Source organism: Astatotilapia calliptera, chromosome 3 (assembly GCF_964374335.1).
Source record: "Astatotilapia calliptera chromosome 3, fAstCal68.1, whole genome shotgun sequence".
NCBI lineage: Eukaryota > Metazoa > Chordata > Actinopteri > Cichliformes > Cichlidae > Astatotilapia > Astatotilapia calliptera.
Window position 1 is genome coordinate 21,937,376 of NC_137424.1, and position 20,820 is coordinate 21,958,195.

The 20,820-nt window shown below is 57.5% G+C and overlaps 10 non-coding genes across 10 annotated transcripts; all 10 read right to left on the minus strand.

The window, feature by feature from the left end:
• Positions 1-218: 218 nt before the first annotated feature.
• Positions 219-337, minus strand: LOC145427147 (5S ribosomal RNA). The gene has a single exon (XR_013907871.1). It is a non-coding gene; the product is annotated as a 5S ribosomal RNA (ribosomal RNA).
• A 1,130-nt stretch (positions 338-1,467) lies between these two features.
• LOC145426304 (5S ribosomal RNA) lies at positions 1,468-1,586 on the minus strand. The gene has a single exon (XR_013907013.1). It is a non-coding gene; the product is annotated as a 5S ribosomal RNA (ribosomal RNA).
• Positions 1,587-4,877: 3,291 nt separating this feature from the next.
• Positions 4,878-4,996, minus strand: LOC145427045 (5S ribosomal RNA). Its single transcript, XR_013907769.1, has one exon. It is a non-coding gene; the product is annotated as a 5S ribosomal RNA (ribosomal RNA).
• Positions 4,997-6,126: 1,130 nt separating this feature from the next.
• Positions 6,127-6,245, minus strand: LOC145426305 (5S ribosomal RNA). Its single transcript, XR_013907014.1, has one exon. It is a non-coding gene; the product is annotated as a 5S ribosomal RNA (ribosomal RNA).
• Positions 6,246-8,636: 2,391 nt separating this feature from the next.
• LOC145427098 (5S ribosomal RNA) lies at positions 8,637-8,755 on the minus strand. Its single transcript, XR_013907822.1, has one exon. It is a non-coding gene; the product is annotated as a 5S ribosomal RNA (ribosomal RNA).
• A 2,621-nt stretch (positions 8,756-11,376) lies between these two features.
• On the minus strand, positions 11,377-11,495 carry LOC145427099 (5S ribosomal RNA). The gene has a single exon (XR_013907823.1). It is a non-coding gene; the product is annotated as a 5S ribosomal RNA (ribosomal RNA).
• Positions 11,496-14,035: 2,540 nt separating this feature from the next.
• On the minus strand, positions 14,036-14,154 carry LOC145426718 (5S ribosomal RNA). Its single transcript, XR_013907432.1, has one exon. It is a non-coding gene; the product is annotated as a 5S ribosomal RNA (ribosomal RNA).
• A 1,833-nt stretch (positions 14,155-15,987) lies between these two features.
• LOC145426306 (5S ribosomal RNA) lies at positions 15,988-16,106 on the minus strand. The gene has a single exon (XR_013907015.1). It is a non-coding gene; the product is annotated as a 5S ribosomal RNA (ribosomal RNA).
• Positions 16,107-16,844: 738 nt separating this feature from the next.
• On the minus strand, positions 16,845-16,963 carry LOC145427056 (5S ribosomal RNA). Its single transcript, XR_013907780.1, has one exon. It is a non-coding gene; the product is annotated as a 5S ribosomal RNA (ribosomal RNA).
• Positions 16,964-18,020: 1,057 nt separating this feature from the next.
• Positions 18,021-18,139, minus strand: LOC145426307 (5S ribosomal RNA). The gene has a single exon (XR_013907016.1). It is a non-coding gene; the product is annotated as a 5S ribosomal RNA (ribosomal RNA).
• Between the last annotated feature and the right edge of the window lie 2,681 nt (positions 18,140-20,820).

Below are 20,820 nucleotides of genomic sequence, written 5' to 3' on the forward strand. Positions count from 1 at the left end.
GCCTCAGCCAGAGCCACAGGCCCTGATGTGGTGTAAGTGGCCCCAGCCGGTCACTCAGGCCCTGGTGTGGTGTAGGTGGCATCAGCTAGCAGCACAAGACATTGGAAAACAGCCAAGAGCAATGTCGTTAATGTGCCCTCATTAATGGGCAGCTGCTTTTGGTCTTTTAATACACCCCTTCTCTGGATCAAAAGCGGTTCAATGACATGAAAATGAAAGGCTTACAGCACCAGGTATTCCCAGGTAGTCTCCCATCCAAGTACTAACCAAGCACAGCCCTGCTTAGCTTCCGAGATCAGACGAGGTCGGGCGTGCTCAGGGTGGTATGGCCGTAAGCTGCTGGCCCCAGCACAATGTCTCAATTTATGGATTCAACTGATTAGGTGGCAAGTACCTGAAGTTACGAAGACAATCCTTTAACCATACCTGCATGTTTGCATAATACCCTAACCCAAAGGCTCAGTTTAGCATTTATCTAACAGCACAGGCCCTGGATTGTTGAAGATGGCCTCAGGAACCAGCACAGGGCCTGGTGTGTTGTACATGGCCACAGGTAGCAGCACAGGGCCTGGTTTGGTGAAGATGGCCTCGGCCAGAAGCGCAGGGGCCTGGTGTGATGTGAGTGGCCTGAGCAAGAGCCACAGGCCCTGGTGTGGTGTAAGTGGCCTCAGCCAGAAGCCACAGGCACTGGTGTGGTGTAAGTGGCCTCAGCCAGCAGCCACAGGCCCTGGTGTGGTGTAAGTGGCCTCAGCCATCAGCCACAGGCCCTGGTGTGGTGTAAGTGGCCTCAGCCAGCAGCCACAGGCCCTGGTGTGGTGTAAGTGGCCTCAGCCAGAGCCACAGGTCCTGGTGTGGTGTAAGTGGCCTCAGCCAGTGCCACAGGCCCTGGTGTGGTGTAAGTGGCCTGAGCAAGAGCCACAGACCCTGGTGTGGTGTAATTGGCCTCAATAGCAACTAATGCCCTGGTGTGGTGTAGGTGGCCTCAGCCAGCAGCCACAGGCCCTGGTGTGGTGTAAGTGGCCTCAATAGCAACTAATGCCCTCGTGTGGTGTAAGTGGCCTCATCCAGCAGCCACAGGCCCTGGTGTGGTGTAAGTGGCCTGAGCAAGAGCCACAGACCCTGGTGTGGTGTAATTGGCCTCAATAGCAACTAAGGCCCTGGTGTGGTGTAGGTGGCCTCAGCCAGCAGCCACAGGCCCTGGTGTGGTGTAAGTGGCCTCAGCCAGCAGCCACAGGCCCTGGTGTGGTGTAAGTGGCCTCAGCCAGCAGCCACAGGCCCTGATGTGGTGTAAGTGGCCCCAGCCGGTCACTCAGGCCCTGGTGTGGTGTAGGTGGCATCAGCTAGCAGCACAAGACATTGGAAAACAGCCAAAAGCAATGTCGTTAATGTGCCCTCATTAATGGGCAGCTGCTTTTGGTCTTTTAATACACCCCTTCTCTGGATCAAAAGCGGTTCAATGACATGAAAGGCTTACAGCACCAGGTATTCCCAGGCAGTCTCCCATCCAAGTACTAACCAAGCCCAGCCCTGCTTAGCTTCCGAGATCAGACGAGGTCGGGCGTGCTCAGGGTGGTATGGCCGTAAGCTGCTGGCCCCAGCACAATGTCTCAATTTATGGATTCAACTGATTAGGTGGCAAGTACCTGAAGTTACGAAAACAATCCTTTAACCATACCTGCATGTTTGCATAATACCCTAACCCAAAGGCTCAGTTTGGCATTTATCCAACAGCACAGGCCCTGGATTGTTGAAGATGGCCTCTGGAACCAGCACAGGGCCTGGTGTGTTGTACATGGCCACAGCTAGCAGCACAGGGCCTGGTTGGGTGAAGATGGCCTCGGCCAGAAGCACAGGGTCTGGTGTGATATGAGTGGCCTGAGCAAGAGCCACAGGCCCTGGTGTGGTGTAAGTGGCCTCAGCCAGCAGCCACAGGCCCTGGTGTGGTGTAAGTGGCCTCAGCCAGCAGCCACAGGCCCTGGTGTGGTGTAAGTGGCCTCAGCCAGTGCCACAGGCCCTGGTGTGGTGTAATTGGCCTCAATAGCAACTAAGGCCCTGGTGTGGTGTATGTGGCATCAGCCAGCAGCCACAGGCCCTGGTGTGGTGTACATGGCCACAGCCAGCAGCCACAGGCCCTGGTGTGGTGTAAGTGGCCTCAATAGCAACTAAGGCCCTGGTGTGGTGTAAGTGGCCTCAGCCAGCAGCCACAGGCCTTGGTGTGGTGTAAGTCGCCTCATCCAGCAGCCACAGGCACTGGTGTGGTGTAAGTGGCCTCAGCCAGCAGCCACAGGCCCTGGTGTGGTGTAAGTGGCCTGAGCAAGAGCCACAGACCCTGGTGTGGTGTAATTGGCCTCAGCCAGCAGCCACAGGCACTGGTGTGGTGTAAGTGGCCTCAGCCAGCAGCCACAGGCCTTGGTGTGGTGTAAGTCGCCTCATCCAGCAGCCACAGGCACTGGTGTGGTGTAAGTGGCCTCAGCCAGTGCCACAGGCCCTGGTGTGGTGTAATTGGCCTCAGCCAGCAGCCACAGGCCCTGGTGTGGTGTAAGTGGCCTCAGAAGCAAATAAGGCCGTGGTGTGGTGTATGTGGCCTCAGCCAGCAGCCACAGGCACTGGTGTGGTGTAAGTGGCCTCAGCCAGTGCCACAGACCCTGTTGTGGTGTAATTGGCCTCAATAGCAACTAATGCCCTGGTGTGGTGTAAGTGGCCTCAGCCAGCAGCCACAGGACCTGGTGTGGTGTAAGTGGCCTCAGCCAGCAGCCACAGGCCCTGGTGTGGTGTAAGTGGCCTCAGAAGCAAATAAGGCCGTGGTGTGGTGTATGTGGCCTCAGCCAGCAGCCACAGGCACTGGTGTGGTGTAAGTGGCCTCAGCCAGTGCCACAGGCCCTGGTGTGGTGTAAGTGGCCTGAGCAAGAGCCACAGACCCTGTTGTGGTGTAATTGGCCTCAATAGCAACTAATGCCCTGGTGTGGTGTAAGTGGCCTCAGCCAGCAGCCACAGGACCTGGTGTGGTGTAAGTGGCCTCAGCCAGCAGCCACAGGCCCTGGTGTGGTGTAAGTGGCCTCAGAAGCAAATAAGGCCGTGGTGTGGTGTATGTGGCCTCAGCCAGCAGCCACAGGCCCTGGTGTGGTGTAAGTGGCCTCAATAGCAACTAAGGCCCTGGTGTGGTGTAAGTGGCCTCAGCCAGTGCCACAGGCCCTGGTGTGGTGTAAGTGGCCTCAATAGCAACTAATGCCCTGGTGTGGTGTAGGTGGCCTCAGCCAGCAGCCACAGGCCCTGGTGTGGTGTAAGTGGCCTCAATAGCAACTAATGCCCTGGTGTGGTGTAAGTGGCCTCAGCCAGCAGCCACAGGCCCTGGTGTGGTGTAAGTGGCCTGAGCAAGAGCCACAGACCCTGGTGTGGTGTAATTGGCCTCAATAGCAACTAAAGCCCTGGTGTGGTGTAGGTGGCCTCAGCCAGCAGCCACAGGCCCTGGTGTGGTGTAAGTGCCCTCAGCCAGCAGCCACAGGCCCTGGTGTGGTGTAAGTGGCCTCAGCCAGCAGCCACAGGCCCTGGTGTGGTGTAAGTGGCCTCAGCCAGCAGCCACAGGCCCTGGTGTGGTGTAAGTGGCCTCAGCCAGTGCCACAGGCCCTGGTGTGGTGTAAGTGGCCTGAGCAAGAGTCACAGACCCTGGTGTGGTGTAATTGGCCTCAATAGCAACTAAGGCCCTGGTGTGGTGTAAGTGGCCTCAGCCAGAAGCCACAGGCACTGGTGTGGTGTAAGTGGCCTCAGCCAGCAGCCACAGGCCCTGGTGTGGTGTAAGTGGCCTCAGCCAGCAGCCACAGGCCCTGGTGTGGTGTAAGTGGCCTCAGCCAGAGCCACAGGCCCTGGTGTGGTGTAAGTGGCCTCAGCCAGTGCCACAGGCCCTGGTGTGGTGTAAGTGGCCTGAGCAAGAGCCACAGACCCTGGTGTGGTGTAATTGGCCTCAATAGCAACTAATGCCCTGGTGTGGTGTAGGTGGCCTCAGCCAGCAGCCACAGGCCCTGGTGTGGTGTAAGTGGCCTCAATAGCAACTAATGCCCTGGTGTGGTGTAAGTGGCCTCAGCCAGCAGCCACAGGCCCTGGTGTGGTGTAAGTGGCCTGAGCAAGAGCCACAGACCCTGGTGTGGTGTAATTGGCCTCAATAGCAACTAAGGCCCTGGTGTGGTGTATGTGGCCTCAGCCAGCAGCCACAGGCCCTGGTGTGGTGTAAGTGGCCTCAGAAGCAAATAAGGCCGTGGTGTTGTGTATGTGGCCTCAGCCAGCAGCCACAGGCCCTGGTGTGGTGTAAGTGGCCTCAATAGCAACTAAGGCCCTGGTGTGGTGTAAGTGGCCTCAGCCAGCAGCCACAGGCCCTGGTGTGGTGTAAGTGGCCTCAGCCAGCAGCCACAGGCCCTGGTGTGGTGTAAGTGGCCTGAGCAAGAGCCACAGGCCCTGGTGTGGTGTAATTGGCCTCAATAGCAACTAAGGCCCTGGTGTGGTGTATGTGGCCTCAGCCAGCAGCCACAGGCCCTGGTGTGGTGTAAGTGGCCTCAATAGCAACTAAGGCCCTGGTGTGGTGTAGGTGGCCTCAGCCAGCAGCCACAGGCCCTGGTGTGGTGTAAGTGGCCTCAGCCAGCAGCCACAGGCCCTGGTGTGGTGTAAGTGGCCTCAGCCAGAGCCACAGGCCCTGATGTGGTGTAAGTGGCCCCAGCCGGTCACTCAGGCCCTGGTGTGGTGTAGGTGGCATCAGCTAGCAGCACAAGACATTGGAAAACAGCCAAGAGCAATGTCGTTAATGTGCCCTCATTAATGGGCAGCTGCTTTTGGTCTTTTAATACACCCCTTCTCTGGATCAAAAGCGGTTCAATGACATGAAAATGAAAGGCTTACAGCACCAGGTATTCCCAGGTAGTCTCCCATCCAAGTACTAACCAAGCCCAGCCCTGCTTAGCTTCCGAGATCAGACGAGGTCGGGCGTGCTCAGGGTGGTATGGCCGTAAGCTGCTGGCCCCAGCACAATGTCTCAATTTATGGATTCAACTGATTAGGTGGCAAGTACCTGAAGTTACGAAGACAATCCTTTAACCATACCTGCATGTTTGCATAATACCCTAACCCAAAGGCTCAGTTTAGCATTTATCTAACAGCACAGGCCCTGGATTGTTGAAGATGGCCTCAGGAACCAGCACAGGGCCTGGTGTGTTGTACATGGCCACAGGTAGCAGCACAGGGCCTGGTTTGGTGAAGATGGCCTCGGCCAGAAGCGCAGGGGCCTGGTGTGATGTGAGTGGCCTGAGCAAGAGCCACAGGCCCTGGTGTGGTGTAAGTGGCCTCAGCCAGAAGCCACAGGCACTGGTGTGGTGTAAGTGGCCTCAGCCAGCAGCCACAGGCCCTGGTGTGGTGTAAGTGGCCTCAGCCATCAGCCACAGGCCCTGGTGTGGTGTAAGTGGCCTCAGCCAGCAGCCACAGGCCCTGGTGTGGTGTAAGTGGCCTCAGCCAGAGCCACAGGTCCTGGTGTGGTGTAAGTGGCCTCAGCCAGTGCCACAGGCCCTGGTGTGGTGTAAGTGGCCTGAGCAAGAGCCACAGACCCTGGTGTGGTGTAATTGGCCTCAATAGCAACTAATGCCCTGGTGTGGTGTAGGTGGCCTCAGCCAGCAGCCACAGGCCCTGGTGTGGTGTAAGTGGCCTCAATAGCAACTAATGCCCTCGTGTGGTGTAAGTGGCCTCATCCAGCAGCCACAGGCCCTGGTGTGGTGTAAGTGGCCTGAGCAAGAGCCACAGACCCTGGTGTGGTGTAATTGGCCTCAATAGCAACTAAGGCCCTGGTGTGGTGTAGGTGGCCTCAGCCAGCAGCCACAGGCCCTGGTGTGGTGTAAGTGGCCTCAGCCAGCAGCCACAGGCCCTGGTGTGGTGTAAGTGGCCTCAGCCAGCAGCCACAGGCCCTGATGTGGTGTAAGTGGCCCCAGCCGGTCACTCAGGCCCTGGTGTGGTGTAGGTGGCATCAGCTAGCAGCACAAGACATTGGAAAACAGCCAAAAGCAATGTCGTTAATGTGCCCTCATTAATGGGCAGCTGCTTTTGGTCTTTTAATACACCCCTTCTCTGGATCAAAAGCGGTTCAATGACATGAAAGGCTTACAGCACCAGGTATTCCCAGGCAGTCTCCCATCCAAGTACTAACCAAGCCCAGCCCTGCTTAGCTTCCGAGATCAGACGAGGTCGGGCGTGCTCAGGGTGGTATGGCCGTAAGCTGCTGGCCCCAGCACAATGTCTCAATTTATGGATTCAACTGATTAGGTGGCAAGTACCTGAAGTTACGAAAACAATCCTTTAACCATACCTGCATGTTTGCATAATACCCTAACCCAAAGGCTCAGTTTGGCATTTATCCAACAGCACAGGCCCTGGATTGTTGAAGATGGCCTCTGGAACCAGCACAGGGCCTGGTGTGTTGTACATGGCCACAGCTAGCAGCACAGGGCCTGGTTGGGTGAAGATGGCCTCGGCCAGAAGCACAGGGTCTGGTGTGATATGAGTGGCCTGAGCCAGAGCCACAGGCCCTGGTGTGGTGTAAGTGGCCTCAGCCAGCAGCCACAGGCCCTGGTGTGGTGTAAGTGGCCTCAGCCAGCAGCCACAGGCCCTGGTGTGGTGTAAGTGGCCTCAGCCAGTGCCACAGGCCCTGGTGTGGTGTAATTGGCCTCAATAGCAACTAAGGCCCTGGTGTGGTGTATGTGGCATCAGCCAGCAGCCACAGGCCCTGGTGTGGTGTACATGGCCACAGCCAGCAGCCACAGGCCCTGGTGTGGTGTAAGTGGCCTCAATAGCAACTAAGGCCCTGGTGTGGTGTAAGTGGCCTCAGCCAGCAGCCACAGGCCTTGGTGTGGTGTAAGTCGCCTCATCCAGCAGCCACAGGCACTGGTGTGGTGTAAGTGGCCTCAGCCAGCAGCCACAGGCCCTGGTGTGGTGTAAGTGGCCTGAGCAAGAGCCACAGACCCTGGTGTGGTGTAATTGGCCTCAGCCAGCAGCCACAGGCACTGGTGTGGTGTAAGTGGCCTCAGCCAGCAGCCACAGGCCTTGGTGTGGTGTAAGTCGCCTCATCCAGCAGCCACAGGCACTGGTGTGGTGTAAGTGGCCTCAGCCAGTGCCACAGGCCCTGGTGTGGTGTAAGTGGCCTGAGCAAGAGCCACAGACCCTGTTGTGGTGTAATTGGCCTCAATAGCAACTAATGCCCTGGTGTGGTGTAAGTGGCCTCAGCCAGCAGCCACAGGACCTGGTGTGGTGTAAGTGGCCTCAGCCAGCAGCCACAGGCCCTGGTGTGGTGTAAGTGGCCTCAGAAGCAAATAAGGCCGTGGTGTGGTGTATGTGGCCTCAGCCAGCAGCCACAGGCCCTGGTGTGGTGTAAATGGCCTCAATAGCAACTAAGGCCGTGGTGTGGTGTAAGTGGCCTCAGCCAGCAGCCACAGGCCCTGGTGTGGTGTAAGTGGCCTCAGCCAGAAGCCACAGGCCCTGGTGTGGTGTAAGTGGCCTGAGCAAGAGCCACAGGCCCTGGTGTGGTGTAATTGGCCTCAATAGCAACTAAGGCCCTGGTGTGGTGTATGTGGCCTCAGCCAGCAGCCACAGGCCCTGGTGTGGTGTAAGTGGCCTCAGAAGCAAATAAGGCCGTGTTGTGGTGTATGTGGCCTCAGCCAGCAGCCACAGGCCCTGGTGTGGTGTAATTGGCCTCAATAGCAACTAAGGCCCTGGTGTGGTGTATGTGGCCTCAGCCAGCAGCCACAGGCCCTTGTGTGGTGTACATGGCCACAGCCAGCAGCCACAGGCCCTGGTGTGGTGTAAGTGGCCTCAATAGCAACTAAGGCCGTGGTGTGGTGTAAGTGGCCTCAGCCAGCAGCCACAGGCCTTGGTGTGGTGTAAGTCGCCTCATCCAGCAGCCACAGGCCCTGGTGTGGTGTAAGTGGCCTCAGCCAGCAGCCACAGGCCCTGGTGTGGTGTAAGTGGCCTCAGCCAGTGCCAGAGGCCCTGGTGTGGTGTAATTGGCCTCAATAGCAACTAAGGCCCTGGTGTGGTGTATGTGGCCTCAGCCAGCAGCCACAGGCCCTGGTGTGGTGTAAGTGGCCTCAGAAGCAAATAAGGCCGTGGTGTGGTGTAAGTGGCCTCAGCCAGAGCCACAGGCCCTGGTGTGGTGTAAGTGGCCTGAGCAAGAGCCACAGGCCCTGGTGTGGTGTAAGTGGTCTCAACCAGCAGCCACAGGCCCTTGTGTGGTGTAAGTGGCCTCAGCCAGCAGCCACAGGCCCTGGTGTGGTGTAAGTGGCCTGAGCAAGAGCCACAGACCCTGGTGTGGTGTAATTGGCCTCAATAGCAACTAAGGCCCTGGTGTGGTGTAGGTGGCCTCAGCCAGCAGCCACAGGCCTTGGTGTGGTGTAAGTGGCCTCAGCCAGAGCCACAGGCCCTGATATGGTGTAAGTGGCCCCAGCCGGTCACTCAGGCCCTGGTGTGGTGTAGGTGGCATCAGCTAGCAGCACAAGACATTGGAAAACAGCCAAAAGCAATGTCGTTAATGTGCCCTCATTAATGGGCAGCTGCTTTTGGTCTTTTAATACACCCCTTCTCTGGATCAAAAGCGGTTCAATGACATGAAAATGAAAGGCTTACAGCACCAGGTATTCCAAGGAAGTCTCCCATCCAAGTACTAACCAAGCCCAGCCCTGCTTAGCTTCCGAGATCAGACGAGGTCAGGCGTGCTCAGGGTGGTATGGCCGTAAGCTGCTGGCTCCAGCACAATGTCTCAATTTATGGATTCAAGTAATTAGGTGGCAAGTACCTGAAGTTACGAAGACAATCCTATAACCATACCTGCATGTTTGCATAATACCCTAACCCAAAGGCTCAGTTTAGCATTTATCCAACAGCACAGGCCCTGGATTGTTGAAGATGGCCTCAGGAACCAGAACAGGGCCTGGTGTGTTGTACATGGCCACAGCTAGCAGCACAGGGCCTGGTTTGGTGAAGATGGCCTCGGCCAGAAGCACAGGCCCTGGTGTGATATGAGTGGCCTGAGCAAGAGCCACAGGCCCTGGTGTGGTGTAATTGGCCTCAATAGCAACTAAGGCCCTGGTGTGGTGTAAGTGGCCTCAGCCAGAGCCACAGGCCCTGGTGTGGTGTAAGTGGCCTCAGCCAGAGCCACAGGCCATGGTGTGGTGTAAGTGGCCTCAATAGCAACTAAGGCCCTGGTGTGGTGTAAGTGGCCTCAGCCAGAGCCACAGGCCCTGGTGTGGTGTAAGTGGCCTGAGCAAGAGCCACAGACCCTGGTGTGGTGTAATTGGCCTCAATAGCAACTAATGCCCTGGTGTGGTGTAAGTGGCCTCAGCCAGCAGCCACAGGCCCTGGTGTGGTGTAAGTGGCCTGAGCAAGAGCCACAGACCCTGGTGTGGTGTAATTGGCCTCAATAGCAACTAAGGCCCTGGTGTGGTGTAGGTGGCCTCAGCCAGCAGCCACAGGCCCTGGTGTGGTGTAAGTGGCCTCAGCCAGCAGCCACAGACCCTGGTGTGGTGTAAGTGGCCTCAGAAGCAAATAAGGCCGTGGTGTGGTGTAGGTGGCCTCAGCCAGCAGCCACAGGCCTTGGTGTGGTGTAAGTCGCCTCATCCAGCAGCCACAGGCACTGGTGTGGTGTAAGTGGCCTCAGCCAGCAGCCACAGGCCCTGGTGTGGTGTAAGTGGCCTGAGCAAGAGCCACAGACCCTGGTGTGGTGTAATTGGCCTCAGCCAGCAGCCACAGGCACTGGTGTGGTGTAAGTGGCCTCAGCCAGCAGCCACAGGCCTTGGTGTGGTGTAAGTCGCCTCATCCAGCAGCCACAGGCACTGGTGTGGTGTAAGTGGCCTCAGCCAGTGCCACAGGCCCTGGTGTGGTGTAAGTGGCCTGAGCAAGAGCCACAGACCCTGGTGTGGTGTAATTGGCCTCAATAGCAACTAATGCCCTGGTGTGGTGTAAGTGGCCTCAGCCAGCAGCCACAGGACCTGGTGTGGTGTAAGTGGCCTCAGCCAGCAGCCACAGGCCCTGGTGTGGTGTAAGTGGCCTCAGAAGCAAATAAGGCCGTGGTGTGGTGTATGTGGCCTCAGCCAGCAGCCACAGGCCCTGGTGTGGTGTAAGTGGCCTCAATAGCAACTAAGGCCGTGGTGTGGTGTAAGTGGCCTCAGCCAGCAGCCACAGGCCCTGGTGTGGTGTAAGTGGCCTCAGCCAGAAGCCACAGGCCCTGGTGTGGTGTAAGTGGCCTGAGCAAGAGCCACAGGCCCTGGTGTGGTGTAATTGGCCTCAATAGCAACTAAGGCCCTGGTGTGGTGTATGTGGCCTCAGCCAGCAGCCACAGGCCCTGGTGTGGTGTAAGTGGCCTCAGAAGCAAATAAGGCCGTGTTGTGGTGTATGTGGCCTCAGCCAGCAGCCACAGGCCCTGGTGTGGTGTAATTGGCCTCAATAGCAACTAAGGCCCTGGTGTGGTGTATGTGGCCTCAGCCAGCAGCCACAGGCCCTTGTGTGGTGTACATGGCCACAGCCAGCAGCCACAGGCCCTGGTGTGGTGTAAGTGGCCTCAATAGCAACTAAGGCCGTGGTGTGGTGTAAGTGGCCTCAGCCAGCAGCCACAGGCCTTGGTGTGGTGTAAGTCGCCTCATCCAGCAGCCACAGGCCCTGGTGTGGTGTAAGTGGCCTCAGCCAGCAGCCACAGGCCCTGGTGTGGTGTAAGTGGCCTCAGCCAGTGCCAGAGGCCCTGGTGTGGTGTAATTGGCCTCAATAGCAACTAAGGCCCTGGTGTGGCGTATTTGGCCTCAGCCAGCAGCCACAGGCCCTGGTGTGGTGTAAGTGGCCTCAGAAGCAAATAAGGCCGTGGTGTGGTGTAAGTGGCCTCAGCCAGAGCCACAGGCCCTGGTGTGGTGTAAGTGGCCTGAGCAAGAGCCACAGGCCCTGGTGTGGTGTAAGTGGTCTCAACCAGCAGCCACAGGCCCTTGTGTGGTGTAAGTGGCCTCAGCCAGCAGCCACAGGCCCTGGTGTGGTGTAAGTGGCCTGAGCAAGAGCCACAGACCCTGGTGTGGTGTAATTGGCCTCAATAGCAACTAAGGCCCTGGTGTGGTGTAGGTGGCCTCAGCCAGCAGCCACAGGCCTTGGTGTGGTGTAAGTGGCCTCAGCCAGAGCCACAGGCCCTGATATGGTGTAAGTGGCCCCAGCCGGTCACTCAGGCCCTGGTGTGGTGTAGGTGGCATCAGCTAGCAGCACAAGACATTGGAAAACAGCCAAAAGCAATGTCGTTAATGTGCCCTCATTAATGGGCAGCTGCTTTTGGTCTTTTAATACACCCCTTCTCTGGATCAAAAGCGGTTCAATGACATGAAAATGAAAGGCTTACAGCACCAGGTATTCCAAGGAAGTCTCCCATCCAAGTACTAACCAAGCCCAGCCCTGCTTAGCTTCCGAGATCAGACGAGGTCAGGCGTGCTCAGGGTGGTATGGCCGTAAGCTGCTGGCTCCAGCACAATGTCTCAATTTATGGATTCAAGTAATTAGGTGGCAAGTACCTGAAGTTACGAAGACAATCCTATAACCATACCTGCATGTTTGCATAATACCCTAACCCAAAGGCTCAGTTTAGCATTTATCCAACAGCACAGGCCCTGGATTGTTGAAGATGGCCTCAGGAACCAGAACAGGGCCTGGTGTGTTGTACATGACCACAGCTAGCAGCACAGGGCCTGGTTTGGTGAAGATGGCCTCGGCCAGAAGCACAGGCCCTGGTGTGATATGAGTGGCCTGAGCAAGAGCCACAGGCCCTGGTGTGGTGTAATTGGCCTCAATAGCAACTAAGGCCCTGGTGTGGTGTAAGTGGCCTCAGCCAGAGCCACAGGCCCTGGTGTGGTGTAAGTGGCCTCAGCCAGAGCCACAGGCCATGGTGTGGTGTAAGTGGCCTCAATAGCAACTAAGGCCCTGGTGTGGTGTAAGTGGCCTCAGCCAGAGCCACAGGCCCTGGTGTGGTGTAAGTGGCCTGAGCAAGAGCCACAGACCCTGGTGTGGTGTAATTGGCCTCAATAGCAACTAATGCCCTGGTGTGGTGTAAGTGGCCTGAGCAAGAGCCACAGACCCTGGTGTGGTGTAATTGGCCTCAATAGCAACTAAGGCCCTGGTGTGGTGTAGGTGGCCTCAGCCAGCAGCCACAGGCCCTGGTGTGGTGTAAGTGGCCTCAGCCAGCAGCCACAGGCCCTGGTGTGGTGTAAGTGGCCTCAGAAGCAAATAAGGCCGTGGTGTGGTGTATGTGGCCTCAGCCAGCAGCCACAGGCCCTGGTGTGGTGTAAGTGGCCTCAATAGCAACTAAGGCCCTGGTGTGGTGTAAGTGGCCTCAGCCAGCAGCCACAGGCCTTGGTGTGGTGTAAGTCGCCTCATCCAGCAGCCACAGGCCCTGGTGTGGTGTAAGTGGCCTCAGCCAGAGCCACAGGCCCTGGTGTGGTGTAATTGGCCTCAATAGCAACTAATGCCCTGGTGTGGTGTAAGTGGCCTCAGCCAGCAGCCACAGGCCCTGGTGTGGTGTAAGTGGCCTGAGCAAGAGCCACAGGCCCTGGTGTGGTGTAAGTGGCCTGAGCAAGAGCCACAGGCCCTGGTGTGGAGTAAGTGGCCTGAGCAAGAGCCACAGGCCCTGGTGTGGTGTAAGTGGCCTGAGCAAGACCACAGGCCCTGGTGTGGTGTAATTGGCCTCAATAGCAACTAAGGCCCTGGTGTGGTGTAAGTGGCCTCAGCCAGCAGCCACAGGCCCTGGTGTGGTGTAAGTGGCCTCAGCCAGAGCCACAGGCCCTGGTGTAGTGTAAGTGGCCTCAGCCAGTGCCACAGGCCCTGGTGTGGTGTAAGTGGCCTGAGCAAGAGCCACAGACCCTGGTGTGGTGTAAGGGGCCTCAATAGCAACTAATGCCCTGGTGTGGTGTAAGTGGCCTCAGCCAGCAGCCACAGGCACTGGTGTGGTGTAAGTGGCCTCAGCCAGCAGCCACAGGCCCTGGTGTGGTGTAAGTGGCCTCAGCCAGCAGCCACAGGCCCTGGTGTGGTGTAAGTGGCCTGAGCCAGCAGCCACAGGCCCTGGTGTGGTGTAAGTGGCCTCAGCCAGCAGCCACAGGCCCTGGTGTGGTGTAAGTGGACTCAGCCAGTGCCACAGGCCCTGGTGTGGTGTAAGTGGCCTGAGCAAGAGTCACAGACCCTGGTGTGGTGTAATTGGCCTCAATAGCAACTAATGCCCTGGTGTGGTGTAGGTGGCCTCAGCCAGCAGCCACAGGCCCTGGTGTGGTGTAAGTGGCCTCAGAAGCAAATAAGGCCCTGGTGTGGTGTAAGTGGCCTCAATAGCAACTAAGGCCCTGGTGTGGTGTAAGTGGCCTCAGCCAGCAGCACAGGGCCTGGTGTGTTGTACATGGCCACAGCAAGCAGCACTGGGCCAGGTTTGGTGAAGATGGCCTTGGCCAGAAGCACAGGGTCTGGTGTGATATGAGTGGCCTGAGCAAGAGCTACAGGCCCTGGTGTGGTGTAGGTGGCCTCAGCCAGCAGCCACAGGCCCTGGTGTGGTGTAAGTGGCCTCAGCCAGCAGCCACAGGCCCTTGTGTGGTGTAAGTGGCCTCAGCCAGCAGCCACAGGCCCTGGTGTGGTTTAAGTGGCCTCAGCCAGCAGCCACAGGCCCTGGTGTGGTGTAAGTGGCCTCAGCCAGCAGCCACAGGCCCTGGTGTGGTGTAAGTGGCCTCAGCCAGCAGCCACAGGCCCTGGTGTGGTGTAAGTGGCCTCAGCCAGCAGCCACAGGCCCTGGTGTGGTGTAAGTGGCCTCAGCCAGAGCCACAGGCCCTGATGTGGTGTAAGTGCCCCCAGCCGGTCACTCAGGCCCTGGTGTGGTGTAGGTGGCATCAGCTAGCAGCACAAGACATTGGAAAAGAGCCAAAAGCAATGTCGTTAATGTGCCCTCATTAATGGGCAGCTGCTTTTGGTCTTTTAATACACCCCTTCTCTGGATCAAAAGCGGTTCAATGACATGAAAATGAAAGGCTTACAGCACCAGGTATTCCAAGGAAGTCTCCCATCCAAGTACTAACCAAGCCCAGCCCTGCTTAGCTTCCGAGATCAGACGAGGTCGGGCGTGCTCAGGGTGGTATGGCCGTAAGCTGCTGGCCGCAGCACAATGTCTCAATTTATGGATTCAAGTGATTAGGTGGCAAGTACCTGAAGTTACGAAGACAATCCTATAACCATACCTGCATGTTTGCATAATACCCTAACCCAAAGGCTCAGTTTAGCATTTATCCAACAGCACAGGCCCTGGATTGTTGAAGATGGCCTCAGGAACCAGAACAGGGCCTGGTGTGTTGTACATGGCCACAGCTAGCAGCACAGGGCCTGGTTTGGTGAAGATGGCCTCGGCCAGAAGCACAGGGCCTGGTGTGATATGAGTGGCCTGAGCAAGAGCCACAGGCCCTGGTGTGGTGTAAGTGGCCTGAGCAAGAGCCACAGGCCCTGGTGTGGTGTAAGTGGCCTGAGCAAGAGCCACAGGCCCTGGTGTGGTGTAAGTGGCCTGAGCAAGACCACAGGCCCTGGTGTGGTGTAATTGGCCTCAATAGCAACTAAGGCCCTGGTGTGGTGTAAGTGGCCTCAGCCAGCAGCCACAGGCCCTGGTGTGGTGTAAGTGGCCTCAGCCAGAGCCACAGGCCCTGGTGTGGTGTAAGTGGCCTCAGCCAGAGCCACAGGCCCTGGTGTGGTGTAAGTGGCCTCAGCCAGCAGCCACAGGCCCTGGTGTGGTGTAAGTGGCCTCAGCCAGAGCCACAGGCCCTGGTGTGGTGTAAGTGGCCTCAGCCAGAAGCCACAGGCACTGGTGTGGTGTAAGTGGCCTCAGCCAGCAGCCACAGGCCCTGGTGTGGTGTAAGTGGCCTCAGCCAGCAGCCACAGGCCCTGGTGTGGTGTAAGTGGCCTCAGCCAGAGCCACAGGCCCTGGTGTGGTGTAAGTGGCCTCAGCCAGTGCCACAGGCCCTGGTGTGGTGTAAGTGGCCTGAGCAAGAGCCACAGACCCTGGTGTGGTGTAATTGGCCTCAATAGCAACTAATGCCCTGGTGTGGTGTAGGTGGCCTCAGCCAGCAGCCACAGGCCCTGGTGTGGTGTAAGTGGCCTCAATAGCAACTAATGCCCTGGTGTGGTGTAAGTGGCCTCAGCCAGCAGCCACAGGCCCTGGTGTGGTGTAAGTGGCCTGAGCAAGAGCCACAGACCCTGGTGTGGTGTAATTGGCCTCAATAGCAACTAAGGCCCTGGTGTGGTGTAAGTGGCCTCAGCCAGTGCCACAGGCCCTGGTGTGGAGTAAGTGGCCTCAATAGCAACTAAGGCCCTGGTGTGGTGTAAGTGGCCTCAGAAGCAAATAAGGCCGTGGTGTGGTGTATGTGGCCTCAGCCAGCAGCCACAGGCCCTGGTGTGGTGTAAGTGGCATCAATAGCAACTAAGGCCGTGGTGTGGTGTAAGTGGCCTCAGCCAGCAGCCACAGGCCCTGGTGTGGTGTAAGTGGCCTCAGCCAGCAGCCACAGGCCCTGGTGTGGTGTAAGTGGCCTGAGCAAGAGCCAAAGGCCCTGGTGTGGTGTAATTGGCCTCAATAGCAACTAAGGCCCTGGTGTGGTGTATGTGGCCTCAGCCAGCAGCCACAGGCCCTGGTGTGGTGTAAGTGGCCTCAATAGCAACTAAGGCCCTGGTGTGGTGTAGGTGGCCTCAGCCAGCAGCCACAGGCCCTGGTGTGGTGTAAGTGGCCTCAGCCAGAGCCACAGGCCCTGATGTGGTGTAAGTGGCCCCGGCCGGTCACTCAGGCCCTGGTGTGGTGTAGGTGGCATCAGCTAGCAGCACAAGACATTGGAAAAGAGCCAAAAGCAATGTCGTTAATGTGCCCTCATTAATGGGCAGCTGCTTTTGGTCTTTTAATACACCCCTTCTCTGGATCAAAAGCGGTTCAATGACATGAAAATGAAAGGCTTACAGCACCAGGTATTCCCAGGCAGTCTCCCATCCAAGTACTAACCAAGCCCAGCCCTGCTTAGCTTCCGAGATCAGACGAGGTCGGGCGTGCTCAGGGTGGTATGGCCGTAAGCTGCTGGCCCCAGCACAATGTCTCAATTTATGGATTCAAGTGATTAGGTGGCAAGTACCTGAAGTTACGAAGACAATCCTATAACCATACATGCATGTTTGCATAATACCATAACCCAAAGGCTCAGTTTGGCATTTATCTAACAGCACAGGCCCTGGATTGTTGAAGATGGCCTCTGGAACCAGCACAGGGCCTGGTGTGTTGTACATGGCCACAGCAAGCAGCACAGGGCCAGGTTTGGTGAAGATGGCCTCGGCCAGAAGCACAGGGTCTGGTGTGATATGAGTGGCCTGAGCAAGAGCCACAGGCCCTGGTGTGGTGTAGGTGGCCTCAGCCAGTGCCACAGGCCCTGGTGTGGTCTAAGTGGCCTGAGCAAGAGTCACAGACCCTGGTGTGGTGTAATTGGCCTCAATAGCAACTAATGCCCTGGTGTGGTGTAGGTGGCCTCAGCCAGCAGCCACAGGCCCTGGTGTGGTGTAAGTGGCCTCAGCCAGTGCCACAGGCCCTGGTGTTGTGTAAGTGGCCTGAGCAAGAGCCACAGACCCTGGTGTGGTGTAATTGGCCTCAATAGCAACTAAGGCGCTGGTGTGGTGTAGGTGGCATCAGCTAGCAGCACAAGACATTGGAAAACAGCCAAAAGCAATGTTGTTAATGTGCCCTCATTAATGGGCAGCTGCTTTTGGTCTTTTAATACACCCCTTCTCTGGATCAAAAGCGGTTCAATGACATGAAAATGAAAGGCTTACAGCACCAGGTATTCCCAGGTAGTCTCCCATCCAAGTACTAACCAAGCCCAGCCCTGCTTAGCTTCCGAGATCAGACGAGGTCGGGCGTGCTCAGGGTGGTATGGCCGTAAGCTGCTGGCCCCAGCACAATGTCTCAATTTATGGATTCAACTGATTAGGTGGCAAGTACCTGAAGTTACGAAGACAATCCTTTAACCATACCTGCATGTTTGCATAATACCCTAACCCAAAGGCTCAGTTTAGCATTTATCTAACAGCACAGGCCCTGGATTGTTGAAGATGGCCTCAGGAACCAGCACAGGGCCTGGTGTGTTGTACATGGCCACAACTAGCAGCACAGGGCTTGGTTTGGTGAAGATGGCCTCGGCCAGAAGCGCAGGGCCTGGTGTGATGTGAGTGGCCTGAGCAAGAGCCACAGGCCCTGGTGTGGTGTAAGTGGCCTCAGCCAGAAGCCACAGGCACTGGTGTGGTGTAAGTGGCCTCAGCCAGCAGCCACAGGCCCTGGTGTGGTGTAAGTGGCCTCAGCCAGCAGCCACAGGCCCTGGTGTGGTGTAAGTGGCCTCAGCCAGCAGCCACAGGCCCTGGTGTGGTGTAAGTGGCCTCAGCCAGAGCCACAGGTCCTGGTGTGGTGTAAGTGGCCTCAGCCAGTGCCACAGGCCCTGGTGTGGTGTAAGTGGCCTGAGCAAGAGCCACAGACCCTGGTGTGGTGTAATTGGCATCAATAGCAACTAATGCCCTGGTGTGGTGTAGGTGGCCTCAGCCAGCAGCCACAGGCCCTGGTGTGGTGTAAGTGGCCTCATCCAGCAGCCACAGGCCCTGGTGTGGTGTAAGTGGCCTGAGCAAGAGCCACAGACCCTGGTGTGGTGTAATTGGCCTCAATAGCAACTAAGGCCCTGGTGTGGTGTAGGTGGCCTCAGCCAGCAGCCACAGGCCCTGGTGTGGTGTAAGTGGCCTCAGCCAGCAGCCACAGGCCCTGATGTGGTGTAAGTGGCCCCAGCCGGTCACTCAGGCCCTGGTGTGGTGTAGGTGGCATCAGCTAGCAGCACAAGATATTGGAAAACAGCCAAAAGCAATGTCGTTAATGTGCCCTCATTAATGGGCAGCTGCTTTTGGTCTTTTAATACACCCCTTCTCTGGATCAAAAGCGGTTCAATGACATGAAAATGAAAGGCTTACAGCACCAGGTATTCCCAGGCAGTCTCCCATCCAAGTACTAACCAAGCCCAGCCCTGCTTAGCTTCCGAGATCAGACGAGGTCGGGCGTGCTCAGGGTGGTATGGCCGTAAGCTGCTGGCCCCAGCACAATGTCTCAATTTATGGATTCAACTGATTAGGTGGCAAGTACCTGAAGTTACGAAGACAATCCTTTAACCATACCTGCATGTTTGCATAATACCCTAACCCAAAGGCTCAGTTTAGCATTTATCTAACAGCACAGGCCCTGGATTGTTGAAGATGGCCTCAGGAACCAGCACAGGGCCTGGTGTGTTGTACATGGCCACAGCTAGCAGCACAGGGCCTGGTTTGGTGAAGATGGCCTCGGCCAGAAGCGCAGGGCCTGGTGTGATGTGAGTGGCCTGAGCAAGAGCCACAGGCCCTGGTGTGGTGTAAGTGGCCTCAGCCAGAAGCCACAGGCACTGGTGTGGTGTAAGTGGCCTCAGCCAGCAGCCACAGGCCCTGGTGTGGTGTAAGTGGCCTCAGCCAGCAGCCACAGGCCCTGGTGTGGTGTAAGTGGCCGCAGCCAGCAGCCACAGGCCCTGGTGTGGTGTAAGTGGCCTCAGCCAGAGCCACAGGCCCTGGTGTGGTGTAAGTGGCCTCAGCCAGTGCCACAGGCCCTGGTGTGGTGTAAGTGGCCTGAGCAAGAGCCACAGACCCTGGTGTGGTGTAATTGGCCTCAATAGCAACTAATGCCCTGGTGTGGTGTAGGTGGCCTCAGCCAGCAGCCACAGGCCCTGGTGTGGTGTAAGTGGCCTCAATAGCAACTAATGCCCTGGTGTGGTGTAAGTGGCCTCAGCCAGCAGCCACAGGCCCTGGTGTGGTGTAAGTGGCCTGAGCAAGAGCCACAGACCCTGGTGTGGTGTAATTGGCCTCAATAGCAACTAAGGCCCTGGTGTGGTGTAAGTGGCCTCAGCCAGCAGCCACAGGCCCTGGTGTGGTGTAAGTGGCCTCAGCCAGCAGCCACAGGCCCTGATGTGGTGTAAGTGGCCGCAGCCGGTCACTCAGGCCCTGGTGTGGTGTAGGTGGCCTCAGCCAGCAGCCAAAGGCCTTGGTGTGGTGTAAGTCGCCTCAGCCAGCAGCCACAGGCCCTGGTGTGGTGTAAGTGGCCTCAGCCAGAGCCACAGGCCCTGGTGTGGTGTAAGTGGCCTCAGCCAGTGCCACAGGCCCTGGTGTGGTGTAAGTGGCCTGAGCAAGAGCCACAGACCCTGGTGTGGTGTAATTGGCCTCAATAGCAACTAATGCCCTGGTGTGGTGTAGGTGGCCTCAGCCAGCAGCCACAGGCCCTGGTGTGGTGTAAGTGGCCTCAGCCAGTGCCACAGGCCCTGGTGTGGTGTAAGTGGCCTGAGCAAGAGTCACAGACCCTGGTGTGGTGTAATTGGCCTCAATAGCAACTAATGCCCTGGTGTGGTGTAGGTGGCCTCAGCCAGCAGCCACAGGACCTGGTGTGGTGTAAGTGGCCTCAGCCAGTGCCACAGGCCCTGGTGTGGTGTAAGTGGCCTGAGCAAGAGCCACAGACCCTGGTGTGGTGTAAGTGGCCTGAGCAAGAGTCACAGACCCTGGTGTGGTGTAATTGGCCTCAATAACAACTAATGCCCTGGTGTGGTGTAGGTGGCCTCAGCCAGCAGCCACAGGCCCTGGTGTGGTGTAAGTGGCCTCAGCCAGTGCCACAGGCCCTGGTGTGGTGTAAGTGGCCTCAATAGCAACTAATGCCCTGGTGTGGTGTAAGTGGCCTCAGCCAGCAGCCACAGGCCCTGGTGTGGTGTAATTGGCCTCAATAGCAACTAAGGCCCTGGTGTGGTGTAATTGGCCTCAATAGCAACTAAGGCCCTGGTGTGGTGTAAGTGGCCTCAGCCAGAGCCACAGGCCCTGGTGTGGTTTAAGTGGCCTCAGCCAGAGCCACAGGCCCTGGTGTGGTGTAAGTGGCCTCAGCCAGCAGCCACAGGCCCTGGTGTGGTGTAAGTGGCCTCAGCCAGAGCCACAGGCCCTGGTGTGGTGTAAGTGGCCTCAGCCAGAGCCACAGGCCCTGGTGTGGTGTAAGTGGCCTCAGCCAGCAGCCACAGGCCCTGGTGTGGTGTAAGTGGCCTGAGCAAGAGTCACAGACCCTGGTGTGGTGTAATTGGCCTCAATAGCAACTAAGGCCCTGGTGTGGTGTAAGTGGCCTCAGCCAGAAGCCACAGGCACTGGTGTGGTGTAAGTGGCCTCAGCCAGCAGCCACAGGCCCTGGTGTGGTGTAAGTGGCCTCAGCCAGCAGCCACAGGCCCTGGTGTGGTGTAAGTGGCCTCAGCCAGAGCCACAGGCCCTGGTGTGGTGTAAGTGGCCTCAGTCAGTGCCACAGGCCCTGGTGTGGTGTAAGTGGCCTGAGCAAGAGCCACAGACCCTGGTGTGGTGTAATTGGCCTCAATAGCAACTAATGCCCTGGTGTGGTGTAGGTGGCCTCAGCCAGCAGCCACAGGCCCTGGTGTGGTGTAAGTGGCCTCAATAGCAACTAATGCCCTGGTGTGGTGTAAGTGGCCTCAGCCAGCAGCCACAGGCCCTGGTGTGGTGTAAGTGGCCTGAGCAAGAGCCACAGACCCTGGTGTGGTGTAATTGGCCTCAATAGCAACTAAGGCCCTGGTGTGGTGTAAGTGGCCTCAGCCAGTGCCACAGGCCCTGGTGTGGAGTAAGTGGCCTCAATAGCAACTAAGGCCCTGGTGTGGTGTAAGTGGCCTCAGAAGCAAATAAGGCCGTGGTGTGGTGTATGTGGCCTCAGCC